We start from the raw sequence: 15267 nt of genomic DNA, 5'->3' as shown, positions 1-15267 counted from the left end.
GTAAGCATGAAAAATCGACACCAAAGAGAGGAGAAAAAGAGCATCACAAGGGAACTGAAAGACCATCTCAGACATAATTTTAGAAAACTGTTTCACATCCTCAACTGAGGTAGGAACAGGACACTGTGAAGACAGACAGGCAACTATTATGACACAAAGAGATGGAAGGAGAAAGGTTATGGGTGAGATATGGAGGGATCGTAGAAAAGCCAAAAATGTAAGCATTCCTATGTTCACTGAAGGCAGTAAGAAGCAAAGCTGATGCTGTAGGAAACAGAATCAGACTCTCCCTGAGACACACAGGCTCTGCATTGTACCTACTAAAAGGAGTAAACGAGACAGGAGATAGTAGATCCAGAAAATGGGGGGTGGGACGCAATTGGTGTTAGCGTGTCCTTGTGAAAAAGAGACCTATGATCACTAACAGACAGCACTGCACTCTCCCTCGACAGCTACAGTGAACGTGACAATGTGAAATGCTGGTGGGGGTAAGGAGCAACTGACCCTCATAACCGTTGGTAGGGATGGGAATGAAGAAACCACTTTGAAAACCTGTGGGCAGTTTCTTAACAGTTAAATGCATCCTCACCATTTGACCTCAAAATTTCACTCCTAAGTAATTATCCAAAAAAATTTAAAAAGATACATTCACAACAAACCTAACAAGAATGTTAATAGAAGCTTTATTTATAACTGCTCCAAACAGGAAACAGCCCAGGTATCCACAAACAGGATATCAATAGTGTAGTCATATAATAGACTACTCAGCAATAAGTGAAATGAATTACTGATACAAGCAGCAATACGGACAAGTCTCATAAAATGTAAGTGAAAGAAGTCATATCCATAACATTGTATGATTCCATGTATATGACCTTCAGAATAGGCAGAACTAATCTAAGGTGGTGGAAGTCAGATCAGTGGTTGCTTCTGGTATCAGGCTTGCCTGGGAAGGGTCTGAAGACGTTCGCTGGAGCAGTGGAAATCTCCTATATCTTAGCAGGGACAGGGGCTATTCAGGTATATACATTTGGCAAAACTGATCAAAGTATACACTTAGTCTTTGTATGTCTTTGGAAGTTACTAATATCTCCAAAAAAGACATTTTGGAGATGACTCTAATATCTCCAAAAAATTTAAAAATATTTTTAAAAAGAATAAATAAAATATAACCAAACAATTACTCAAAATTATAAAAGACATTTTAAAAACTCTTCCCAGGGCTCACAGACTCTGGAGACTGAAATGATGCAGCAATCACCATGCAACGTCAGTAAAAAGAGCTCATACCTAGATACATTATGATAAAATATTTGAATCACAAACTGAAACCCATAAATATCCAGGAAGAAAAATAGGTTATTAAGAAACAAAAATGTGGATGATCTCATATGTTGCCACCACAGGACTAAACATGAAAGGAGAAAAGGATGGCAGGACAAGGATTTTATATCCAAATGAATCACTCTTTTTTTATGCTGAAACCCGAAAGAAATTTGCTGAAGCCAACCAAGGGACTAAAAAAAACCCAACAAAAAAACCCCAGGATCCAGCAGAGGTAACGCCTGCTTGAGTGTGGTTGGTAGGGTGATAACATGTGCGTAACAGTTTACAGTTTGAATTGGGACATTTCACCTAAAGTGTCATATGGTATGCTCGAGTGTGATATCGTTATGTTACACAGTTACACTCTTATGATTTTGTAATAAAAGATTTTGCAATAAAAGGGGGCCTTATTTGTGCCAGACCTTGTGTATGACCTATTTGTCCTACTCCTGATAATTCTTGAGGATATCACTCAGGTGCCCTACCAATGAACTAGTAAAATGTCAAAATAAGCTGTTTGTGGTATAAAAGAACAATAGCTATGGACACAGAAACCAGACAACCATGGAACTGCCTAGGAGTATATTGTAAATATGATTCCATTGTTGAACAGAAAAAACAATTCACAAAAGAGAAGTGTAATATAAAATTTTACTGACAGTAACTCAAATAAAAAGCATTAAATCGTGTTTAATAAATACTCAGGAAAGGATGAGAAGGAAGTAAAAATGGATTAAAATTTTCATTTGTGGTGGAGTTATTCAAACATACCATTTCATCTGAACTTGATTGAAAATGTGAATGGTCATGCTGTTGGTAAATATAATACATAGGTAGAAGTGTTTTGAAAAATCTTAAATACAATAACTTGTACAAATAAAAAAGTGGATGACTGTCTTCCAAATTATTGGATAAATGATAGCAAAACCAACCCACAGTATGATGAAAGATAAATACCAAGATTCACAAAGTACTGAAAAAGTAACATCAAATTAATGGAATTTTGACTGTAAATTTCCAAGTGAGAGGAAAAACACTCTGTGGTCAAATCATTTTAGAAATTCTGGGCTGAACTCAGCTGAACTAGTTTTCTTACTACAGAGTTCAGACTCTTAATATGTTAATATGAATTATTAATACCTGGGAGAGAGGATTTCATTTGTAGCATTTCCCAAGTTTATTTTATTAGCTCTCACAGAATACACTCTGAAAAATATTAGGCAAGAGGCACTCTTTTTAAAACTGGCAGTAAGAGAAGATGCTCACAATGATTATTTAATGAAGTTATAATCAATGCTGCAGCTATCAAATAAAAATTAGATGCAACTCTTGGAAGATAGAAAATTATTGTTACTGACATCATGATTATGGTTACAAATTTTTATGATCAACTAGAAATGCATAATTAATTACAATGAGTTAGTCAGAAATGAAAATGCAGATACATTAGTAATTTTCATATGTTCCAGCAATATTAGAAGATAGGGAACAAAAGATGCATTTAAAATGAAAAACTAAAATTACAAAATACATAAGAACAACGCTAACAAGAAATGTGCAGAACCCATATGAATAAAACTGTAGCACTTTAGCAAGAAATAATAAAAGAAAACTAAAGTAAGATGGTAAAGCTTCTTAGTGGGCTGACTGAGTATAAAATGAATACCAGTTTTTGCACAAACGATCTATAGACTTAACATATTCCCAAATTACCAATCGGAGGCTGTGTGTGTATGTGTGTGTGTGATCACGAGTTGCTTAACAACAGGGATGCATTCTGAGCAATGTGTCATTGGGTGATTTTGTCTTGTGCGAACATCGCTGGGCACACTTACGCAGACAGTGATGGCGCAGCCTGCTCCACTCCTGGGCTGTACACTCCGGCCATTGCTCCTAGGCTACAACCTTGTACAGCATGTTCCTGCCCTGAACACCATTGGCAGTTGTTACACAATAGCAAGTATTTGTGCATCTAAACATTAAAAAGGTACAGCAAATACGGTGTTAAAGATGCCAGTGGTGAACTTTCATGGGGCACTGACCATGAACGGAGCTTGCAGGACCAGGGTGAGTGGTGAGTGGACCTGAAGGCCCAGGACGTACTCCTGCGGACTCTATAAACGCTGTGCACAGAAGTGACACTACATTTATGAAGAATATTTTCTTGGATGATAAATTGAATTGAACTTACTTAACAATTTACTTTACAAACTTTTAAATTTTTCTTAAATTTGAATCTTTTGTAGTAACACTTAGCTTAAAATGCAAACACACTCTACAGCTGTACAAAAATATTTTCTTTCTTTATCTCTTTACTCTTTTTTATAGTCCCTACCACATAGGTCTTTATTAGGACATGTCGAATGTATGAATCACTCAGATGCAAAGCAGCAAAAAGAGAAATGCCTGTGTCTTCAATTATATCTTTACTTTTAGTCTTTTCTTCCATCTTTAAATTATCTTTTTGTTTTACTGTTTAAGCTTCTTTGTTAAAAGCTAGGACACATTGATTCAGGCCTAACCAGGGTCCTCCACCTCCACACTGCGTCCCACTAGAAGGCCTTCAGGGGCAGTGACTTGCAAGGAGCGGTCATCTCCTGTGGCGACAATGCCTTCAGGACTACCTCCTGAAAGACCTGCCTGAGGCTCCTTGTGTGGCGATGCCACTCTTCTCAGAACTGTGTCCATGGTGACTGGTGATTCCCTTGGTTTGTTTCTTTTACTTGTCATAGATTTGCTTGTGAGCAAATCACACACCTTGAATGTTACCTTCTATTACCAGAAACCTTTAGGTGTTGCTGTCCATGTTTTGATAGTTTTTAAGGAGCTTGTTGAGAGCTGTTGCTAAAGCTTCTACTCAACCCTTCACTGTGAGTTTTCTTGGGGTTCTTGTTCATCTCCTGAAGTTTTCTCTTATCTCTGCTTCAGCTCTGTGTCCCAGTTCCTATACTCCTCATTGGTCATTCCTCAGAGGTCACCCCTAGGAGCTCTTGGAGGTCATCCTCATTTGCACCCAGGTTAAAGGTGTTGGCCATCTCAACCACAGTCTGGCTCGTTTTTGCAAACTTCTCATCCTTGACAAATCCTTTGAAGTCACAGATGAACCTCCTGAGTGTCTTCTTCCAGATGCCATTCATACACTGCTTGGTGACATCATCACAAGCCTAAGCAAAATTCTCGATGCAGCTATAGACACTGTAATCCTTCCAGAACAGCATCGGTATCTTCCTCAGTTGTAGCAATGGCCTGGGCACAGGTCCTCCTCAGGCAGGAGGCCTTAGAAGCTGCTGTAACTCCTTGGCCCATTGGTTGGATCAAGGAGGTAGTGTTTGGAGGGAGAAACCCCACTTTTCTGTGAGAGGAAGACCACCGATGCCAGGAGGAGGTCTCAGAGTGTCATCACCAACAAGCAACATTTGGAAGGGTATGTCAGTCTCCAAAGAGAACTTCTCTGTTTTGCTGGCATAGCAATTCAGGAAGGCCTCTCAGAAGAGAAGCTGGGTCACCTATGGTGTCTCAGCGGCTCCTGCAGGGCACTGGCGGTGTGTGCTAACGTGTTCCTGAAGGCCCTGGGGTTTGTCTGGTGCCTGATGGAAAAGGGTTTCAGTTTGCAGCTTGCAACATGGCCCCCTAGCAAGACCGTTCTCCTGTCTTTAGGAGCCTTGACACCTGGCATTGACTTAATTTCTTTATGGCTGAAAGTCCTTTCAGATGTCTGTTTCTAGAATAGGGAGGTTTTATCCATATTGAATAATTGCTATGGCACGTAATCTTCCTCCACAATCAACTTATCTAGAGTTTTTCGATATTCTTCAGCTGCCTTCTCATCACGGACAAACTCACCTCTCACTTTCACATTATGTAATGAATGATTCTTAAATTATTTAAGCCACCAGCACCAGCAGTGAATCCAACATTGTAGTTGGGTCCGGAGTTTTTGTTTTCCTATTTCTTTTGCAGTTTTATAACTTTATTAAACAACCAGCTGTGAGTTCCCATACACATTAACTGTCTGTAGCTTTTTGAAAGTGGTGACAGGTACGTAGGTGACCACCGTAGAGAGCCTGTTTGGTGAAGCTCCATCCGCACTATATTTTCTGGATGACCGCACCATCTGGTTACAGTACAGGATGCTCCTTCTTCCTGTGGCCCAGACGGCTGTGTTGAGCCTGGTATCAGTGCGCACATCTGGAGCTCTTGTCTCTTTTGTGGCAAATTTCCAGATCTCTTTGTGTGCCCGAGGGACACGCTTCTCGAAGCCCACTCCATGGCGCGCTTGTGGATGCTGACGGTGTATTCGCTGGTCACTAACCCATTGGTGGCAGAATGGCCCTTCTTCTCGCCCCTCTTCTTGGTGGGAGGCATTGTGTCAGGCCAAGGTCGGAAAGAAAGAGTGTGAGGTATTGTGGGAGAGAGAAAACAGGGTTGCAAGTACAACTCTCCAGCCTCCCTTTCTTCAACATTGCAAACAAATTTTGCTTTGGCTTTGATCGTGATAGCACTGAGGGGGTTATGGTCTTTGCTCCGTGTCTTATCCAGACTCTTCTCTTGTCAGTCTCACTGACAAGTAAAGCAGGGCTTTCAGTAAAGCAGGACTTTGATGACAGCTTCTGACCCTTTGTTCTTGTTCTTCAGAACCGTAGCTATGGTGGCATGGGACATGTCTGATGGGTGAACAATAACCGTCACTGATTTTCTGCCTTTGGTGTCCTTAATCACTTTTATTTCATCTCCAGGCCCATCACTCGATGCCTTACTGGCAACATTAACAAGGGATTTTGTACACTCAGGGGCATGGCAGACAAAACAGGAGATGAAATCAAGCACCGGAGAAAACGATGCAATCGAGAGACATGGTACACACGAGATGTGAGGCTGCTGCCAGGGTAAATGGCACACTCGTTTACACTCTAAAGTGATGATAAAATGTATAGTACAGAAAATAAACCAGTAACAGTTGTTTAGTATCAGTCTCAGGTATTACGTATTGTGCATAACTGTGCTACACTTTTACACAGCTTGCAGAGCAGCAGGTTTATTTGCACCAACATCACCACAAACATGGGAGTAATTTATTATGCTACAACCTTACCGCAGCTCTGAAGTCACTAGGTGATAGGAATTTTCAGCTGTTATAATCTCATGGGACCACCAGGTTACATGTGGTCCATTTTTACCAAAACATTGTTATGCAGCACATGATTGTACATATAAATATATACACATACATATATATTTAGACTTACATATATTATATATGCATGTACTTTTCTAGCTTTAAAAAACATTTTTGAGTTTGTCTAGGAGAACACATCAGCAAGAGTAAATGAATCAATTTTGAAAATGAAAAGTAACGACAGCCTGATCCCCTCCCAGTTTATACGTTTCAAAAAACTCAAAATCAGCTTGGTGCTTGCCAAATAATTGACATAATAATACAACTAAGTACATTATTCTGCAATAAATAGTGTGACGTGCATAAGAACTTTATACATAACTGAAGCATTACTTATCCAGAGAAAAGGGGTGAGTTATTTAATACATTCCCAGCCCATCGTCACCATCTTTCTCCTGGCTACTGCGACAGCCACCCCCTGGCCGCCTGCTCATGCTCTTGACCACAGCCCATCACACGCACGTGCACTGCAGGTTCTAGGCACAGAGGACCTTCAGCTTGTAGGTCCTTGAACATGAACGTTTGCATGTACTATGTCCTTGGCCCCAATTCGCGTGACTATTGTCTCCTCATTTTCAGCTAGAAAGTTGCTTCCTTTTAGAAGCCTTTTCTTACCCCAAGGTCTGGATTAGATGCCTCATGACACCTAGTACCTCCTCTTGCAGAGCTTATAATATATTGTAATATACTTGCCGGGGTTTTGTTTGTCTGTCTTCCTCATTAAACTACAAGCTCTGAGGAAGCAAAGCCATCTCTGTCCTGTTTCCTGTTTTACCCCTACTATCCTGCTTAGTGCTAACACATAACATTCAATCAGTATTTGTTGAGTGAACAGCTAAAAAGTAATCACAAAGGGAAAATTCAGTAGACCTCAAGCCACAAAAACTCATAAATTTGTTTGTCAGAGTGTTGTAAACAGAATTAAAAAATAATCACCAAATTGTGAAAAATATTTATAACAAATATTATAGAAAATGGTGATATCCTAAAATATTAAAAGTTCATATTTTAAAAATTAAGAAAATGTTGATAACAAATACAGATCTTGATAAACTGACACAAAGAGATTATCCATAAAAGAAGAAACAAGTAGGTTGGTAAATGTATAAAAATGAATTATTTTGGTGGTCAATAAATGAAAATTAATATTATTTTAGAGTTATCAAAATCAGTGCATTCATCTATAAATATTATATAGGCTTAAAAACATGGTTTCAGACATATACATATATGTAGTTGACTATCATATAACACTAATTTTAAAAGTTCATAAAATGTATATAAAATATATTTTCAACTTTTTAAAAATGAGAGTAAAAAAATTTCATCAAATATACAGTAATGTTTTTTTCTGGGTGATGGAATTATAGGTGATAATAATTTCCTTTATTTTATTCTATTCTATAATGCCAGGAAAAGGTTATAAAAATTTTAAGCCTATATAAAAATTCACTTTTGTATCTTTTCACTAGCTTTAGTAACCCACTCTATAATATGCTAAAGATCAAGCAATGATATTATTAGGCAAAATTACTTTCTTTCATTCCCTTAAAGTACCAAACGAAATAAAACTGTTTAGACTCCATTGATCAAGAAAACATTCTTTTCCTGAGGCAAAATGAGTGTCAAGAGGTAGGCAAATTAGGAAAAACCTAAACCTCAAAGACCAATAGTTACTTAAGACCCACTCTTGAGAATTAAGCATACTTAGAGTTTAAGCCAATTAGTTGGCTTATCACTGGAAATAACTCATGGGGCTGGAAACACTGAGTAGACACTAAGGGAAATCATGTCTAGTGAGTCCCTAAACAGAATGTAGCTAGTCTGCTTTTTGTCTCAGAAGTACGCATCTTGGATCACACAGCATGGAAACTCACTGGAGGATGACAGTGAATCTGTGTAGTCCAACATTCATTTGCACACGTTCCTGAAGGAAAACATCCAAACAATGTGATGGTGCGTGGTCTTTGGCCACCTCCCAGTCTATGATTTAAAAATCACACCAGGCCAGTAACTGGCATCACTCATCTTTCTTACCAACTGCCTTAACCTCTAAGTCCAAAGGCATCTACTCTCACCTCCCACAATGTTCTACACACAGTGGCTCTTTCAGAAAATACCAGCCGGATCATGTTATCCCTCTTCTTCAAACACCCCAGAGACTTCCTATTGCTCCGTGAGATCCTGCAGGACATGCCCTCTCTCCCTGTCTCTCATTCTCCAGCTTTTTCTCATTTTGTTTTATCTTGGTACAGTCACATCGTGTTCCTTCTATTCCCCTACATGTAGCATGATCTCTCCTGCCTCAGTGCCTTTGCATGCCTTGTCCGTTTTGCTGTGGAATCTTCCTTCACATTTTGATCTTGGTCAATTATCACTTTCTCAGGTTGCTCTCTTAGAGAATAATATGCCTCTCCTTTGTTGTCGTAACCATACTTATAAATGCACATGGATTTGATGGACATCTACTTCCTCATTACACTGTAAGCTGTCTATGGGCAGAGCCCATTCTGCACACTCTGATTTTTCTAGCACCTGCCACAGTGTCTAAGGGGCTTGAAAATTTAATGAATTTTCAGGCTCACCCCTAATGATAATTGTGATTCACTTTAATTTGAACCTTTGCTCAGGTTTTTCAGTGACAAACACCATCCCCCTGAACTGACCAGAGGGCAGAGGAAAGAACTCAGTGCAAAGGTAGATCTTCCCAGATCAGCAGTTCAGTCCTATGTGGCCAGCAGAGCTCATAACAGAGTAACTTAGCCTGTGGCACTAAATCTGCCTGAGATTTCACATCCCACTGAAGATGTGTGATTTTTGGAAACTCTTCACATGGTTGGTATCTACCAGAGATGAACTCTTACTGGACCTCCTCACTCTAAATTACTACAGGATCACCCCTAGGCAAAGCAGGATGTTGGTTTTGTTCTTAGTCTGTTCAACACTCCAGAAAGCTTACCTGGGGTCACAACTAAGATGAAGAGGAATTAGGGAATGCATTAGTAATCAGTTCAGAGTGTTTTGCAAGAGTCAGTGTCCTCCCTGCCACCTCTCCACCATGTAGTCCATTTTGCCCTTCCATAACCCTCTGGGTTTTCTCAGTGTCTTCCTTACTTTCATACTTTTTACTTTGTTTATTGTTTATTGCACTCAAAAGGCACAACTGGACGTCATCAGGAAGAGATGATGGCACCAATCTGGGACAATGTGTTCCAGCGTAGTCACTACACTCCGAGGACTCACAAAGCCCCAGAAGACTCCGTGATGAAGGCATAAAATGATCAAGGAAATGAGAGAGATAGGGCTACTTAAGGTTAAATCATGAAGATCAGAAATACTCGCTTTGCAAAGATAAAAGCTATCATCGACACAGTTAGTATGAAGAAAGATAGAGATAGAATAAATAGACTTATTCCCGATACTATATTATATGAAAGCACTTTGATTAGAAAGAGTTATGGAGTGGGGTGAGGACTGGCTACGTTATCCAACAGACAGTTAATTCAAAATACTTGTTACCTCAAGGTGTGTTTGTTATTGACTAAAAATATTGACAGAGTAAACAAAGATTTAAAAAATTTCATACATAAAATTTTATATATAGCATGATGACAGATTCATGGTAGAACAATAATGTTTAAATATTATTAGATCAAATGAATATTTAGACGGATTTACATATGGCATGGCAACAGATTTACAATGTGCTATATCATGTGTCCTAAAATATTAATAGGTCAAACAGAAATTAGGATAAATTAAATTTGTGTATGACAACAGGTAGCTACTGTGGCATTAAGGAAGTGGCATCTAGAACGTGAGTCAGCAAATTGTAGCCCATTGGCTCAGTCAAGCCCATTGACTATTTCTGATGTTAAATTGTTTGTAACAGCCACACTCATATATTTATGCATTTGGCTGTTTTTGTGTGACAGGGAGGAGTTGAGTGATTTTGAAAAAGGCTGTGTGGCTGGTGGATCCTTTATTATCTGGTGCCTTATGGAAAACACTTGCTGTCTATGACAAACTAGGAACACATGAATACTACATTTGAGGTCTGCATGAAGTCAGAGAGATTCTCCTAGATAGCACCTCTAGGTAGGTGCTGAATTTTGTTCAGGGCAGCGGTTTCTGATAATCAACTGAAGAACCTGAAAAATGCCTATTGACCAATCATCTGAGAATCGTATCTTTTGGGGTTTGATGATTAAGTTAAGGATGCTTCTTGAACATTAAGAAGATGGTGAATAAACTTCCGCCTTTATTTAGCTGTTTCTGATGCTTTTCAGTGCTGGCTCCCCATTCACTGAGAGTCATGGGATTGTTGGGAAAGAACATTCAGAAGTATGAAGTGATGTCATAGGATTAGCTGGAACTAAGAGTAGGGCTTCAGATTTCTAGGTAAAAATACTGCACTTTCCTATACACTAAATATTTTAACAGTGTTTATCCATAAAGAAACCAAATTCATACTCTTCAGTAACAGCGACTTCTGCTTTGCCCAGTGAAGTTCCCTGATATGAAGTCAATTTGTGTACATACATTATGCCATGGTGGTGGTAAGCACAGACCTTATAACTGCCTAACTGCTTGTATAAGAGAATAATTTAGGAAGACCGTTCCATTGTTTAGGCTTTTTTGTTCCTACTTTGCATGATGAAATCCATATTCTGGGGAAAACTTTCACTCAAGGGCAAGTGCCTGGATCTCTTTGTAATAACAGTGCTCAGAAGTTAGAGACCATTGTTCAACATGGGATTCATGGTTCAATCTTGTTCATACTTGACAAATTGATGCCAATTAGAAGGCTGGGAGGTGCTATTTTGGGGTTGTACTGTTAAGGTCCTATCTCACTTTCTAAAACAATAATCCCCTAGATGATTTAAACTTTCTGTCCAAATGATGGGGGAAAGCCATGGTTAATAATCAAGATCTAAATACTGAGATGTCAGAAGTACAGGACTCTGACACAGTCACCCAGTCTGAGATTCAGTAAGGTATTTCATTTTTAACTGTCATCAACAATAATCAGCTTCATTCATTCCCCCACTCCTATAGAACGTTTGCCCTTGGCTGGGCAAATTCATCCACCAAATTAAATTCTCCTTGGCATCCATCTCTGTATCCCTAGTCAAAAGAAAGACTCCTGGAAAGACTTAACACTTTGCCACTGAATAATGAATGCCCTGGCTGCTTGAACAGTAACAGTAGCCTATCGCATTATATGGTAATCATGTCCTAATTGCAATTTGTTGTCTGTTTCCACACGCATATCAGTGAAAAAAGTCTCAATCCCCGGCTACTTTGTAAAGTAGGTCTCCATGAAACACCACTGTGGGAGAAGTTGTTTTACAGCTGAACATGTATTTGCCTAGCTCTTACGTACTTGGTCTCCTGATGCCTTTGGTGAGAATCCATAAATATCACTTATATTCCAGTTGAAGATTTCTCTAAGCCATGTGTGACTTCTGTTTTTTAAAAAAATCCACAGCCTTTTAAGTGACTGCACTTAGACCATGCCTTCGACCTCAAAGCATCTCTCACACATTGCTGATTCTCCCCTCAACAACACAGTACGAGGTATCAGGAGCCCGTGTTCCTGTTATTCTCGTAATTTGTGTCTCCTACAGATGTTTGCGATTGGATTTTTACTACACGCTTTGTTCACAAATGAAAGTTTTCTTTGTACCACTCAGCACAATTATGTTTAAGGAATTAGAAATAAATGGAAAGAACCAAATTGAAATTGTGAATAATAACCAGAACCTAATCCACACTGTGCCTCCTGGGGCTGTCACCAGCACCAGTGACAAAGATGCCCATGTCTGAGGCCCCTTCCACAGGGTCAAAGGAAGACAAGCATTTTGCTTGGTAATCGTTTGGCCTTGAAGATGGATTGGCACATCCCCAAACTCCTGTCATTTCATCTCTTGCAAGTGGAAACAGGCAGGCTTCGTTTGGTTGCTTGGTGCCTGGGGTCCGGTTCCTACAGAGCCCAGGCCCTGGACTTGCAGGCTGTCCTCCGGTCTGAGGCCAGTCTGGCAGGCTCCCAGCATCAGTGGGGAGCCATGCTTTCACCAGCAATGTGAATTTTCGCAGCACATGTCCAGCCTTTCCCATGATGCTTGCCAATGGTGCTGATAGATTTCCGAGCTTTTTCCATTTGCTTTGGCTTTACTACAAGAAGAGCAGGTGTCTCTGCTCTCTCCTCATTTCTCAGAATTGCACACTGGCCAACCGGCTCTGATTTGCCTGCTGGCATCAAATGTGGGGCAAATGGAAGAGGTCTATTCAGCTTATCTACTAGCTTCATCTCTCTGGAAAAGGTTTCCTGAATACGGATCAGATTTGGGCTCCAAAGACTCATAACCTAGCTCTCCAGTTAAATATTTGGCAAGAATAATGACCTTCAAATTCTGCCATTTATGGCTGGATGTACAAGGCACCAAATCAACAAACTATCATTCCAGGGCCTTTTCTTCAGGTGTGACACACTGCTCAAATCATTTGAAAGCATGGGGTCATGGGAAAAGTGAGCAAGTTTATTTTGAGGGCTGCCTGTAGCTCATCCATTATCTTACTCCACTGCCAAAATAGTCCTGGAGTGTTGGCACTACCACTTCTGTTTTTGCAAAAAAGGAGACCGAAGCTCAAGAGAAAGTTAGCAAACTTCCCACGGTCACACACCTTCTCAGTGGCCCAGCCTTGAAGCAGACTCAGCAGGAAGAAGGAAAAGCTGTTTGGCATTCAGAGAATATGAGGAGGGCTGCCAACCAGAAGTGCCATGTTGGTCTGTGGAAGAACTGGGGAAAGGAAGAGAAGTGGTCGAACTGAGTGGTTCGACTGGGGTGTTCAGAGGGTCTTATGGGCTCACTTATTCATGCTAAGCTCATACCCAACATTTACTACATGCCCTTGGAATTTTGCCTCATCAACTGTACACTTGCAGATCTCTGCGCTGTCATTAATTCTTTGATGAAGGTGATACTAATGCCTCCAATGAATTGCGTGCTTCCTTAGTGCCAAGTGTTTTATCCAATACATACCTTATCTTGTCTTATTCATCCAGCAACCTTGGAAGCTAATTGTTAATGTCCTCTTGGTACAAATGAGAAAGTAAGGTAGGAGAAATGCCTAACTTGCTCTACACATTCACCCTGAAAAGTCAAAGCAGAGATTTGTGCTTAGTCTGATTCCAATGAAAGCTCTCTTTTGCGAGATGCACAAAAGACTCTTACTGACCCTGAGGGCAAGTCCCGAGTTCCTGGAAGACCCCAATCCACTGATGTTTAGAAACAGGAGTAAGGGTTATGGCATTGAGGGCTTACTTCTACCACAGCCAGTACCAACCAAGCTTCTCACGGCTGTAATATTCCACAAAGGCAGCAGAAGGAGCTACTGTAAGCTGTGACTGGAGGTCTACACCTGCCCCACATAGGTTTCCTCCACCGAGCTGCTAGTGATATTACCAGTAAAGACTTCAGGTCGAGCCATTATAATTATAATGCAAATGCTGGGACTGTTCACTTCTCAAACTATGGTAGCCTGAATGGTTTATCGAGTTCCTTACCACTTTTCTTACAAAGATTCAGTTTGGAGGGGGAAGGTATTTGAGAGAGAAAAGCAAAGAATAGAGTGGGACTGGAAACAGAAAAAGGATTTGGAGGCCCATGTGGGAATGTCTTAGTGTGGTAAGCGGAGCTAAAAGGAAATTCTTTCTGAATAATAGGGGAGGAGAGGTGAAATAGTGAGGTCAGCTTATTTCTCCGGCCTAGAGGAGATGTGCATCTAACTAGTCAGTAGCATGTGATGACTAAGGAGTCATTAGTCATTACCATGGACAATCGGAGACACTGGTCAACGCCAAGACAGTTTGCTGCCTGCAGACTTGGAGTCCAGACCTGTACGGGGCATTAGCAAAATTCCACTTCCTCAGGCCACGTGTGAACAGTGATTTAGCTAAATCTGATAGAAGCTGACACAGATTCAGTTTCAGACCGTCTGTAACCTGTGATGATTTGAGGTCCAGTGCACCCAGGTGAGCCAGTCTCAGGCCTGCCCTCAGGCAGTTCAGTGCATGGTGTCGTTGATCAGTAATAAGCATGTGACAATCTAACACAAGATGACAGTGATGGGTAACACAGGGATGGAATGAATGGCCTCAAAATTTTCCTTTGACTCACAGATTTTGCCTTCCCTCACACTCCTCCCAGTTCTTAACCCCACTGGACTGACTTCCAATTCCACGCACCCTTCAGGCCATCCAGCCCATGCAGTCCTCTCCTGCTGAGAGGCCTCTGGGACCCGCAGTGGCAGTGGGGCTTGGTGAATGCAGGAAGGAGCTTACATCTCCAGCCTCCTGAAAGTGGGTCTGTGTGTCAGCTTTGGGAGCCTAAGAGAACCTCAACATCCTTAAATCCCTGAGGAAGACAGAGCTCAAGTAGGCACAGGTCTCAGGACTTTCTCCCCAGTACTGAACCACGCCCTCTGGATGGTTTGTAAAATCACCACTGAAAGCACAGGCCCACCGACACTGGGAGGAGTCATGTAACTTCATCTGCTCCTCTGTACTTAGCAGATGGACCTTCCCTGAAAAGACTGCTGCTCATCCTTTCAGAGCCGCCCTGAACAATGCACTTGAATTTAGAGAGGAGACTCGAGGATCAGTAAGAATCAAGTGCTAGTAGGATGTAGGATGCTAAAAGTCATAGCATCTCAGATATGAAATAACTAAAAAAAAAAAAAAGACATCCAGCCTATATTCA

At 40.6% G+C, this 15267-nt stretch overlaps 1 protein-coding gene and 1 pseudogene across 2 annotated transcripts in view; both read right to left on the bottom strand.

The window, feature by feature from the left end:
• Positions 1–15267, bottom strand: part of PRLR (prolactin receptor) — a 151190-nt gene that overhangs the window by 124184 nt on the left and 11739 nt on the right. The window lies entirely within an intron of this gene.
• Positions 3050–7452, bottom strand: LOC128626187 (60S ribosomal protein L31-like; annotated as a pseudogene).

The sequence above is a fragment of the Artibeus jamaicensis genome, unplaced genomic scaffold, assembly GCF_021234435.1.
Source record: "Artibeus jamaicensis isolate MK-2021 breed Jamaican fruit bat unplaced genomic scaffold, CSHL_Jam_final scaffold_369, whole genome shotgun sequence".
Taxonomy (NCBI): Eukaryota; Metazoa; Chordata; class Mammalia; order Chiroptera; family Phyllostomidae; genus Artibeus; species Artibeus jamaicensis.
This window is presented reverse-complemented; position numbering and strand designations above follow the sequence as displayed.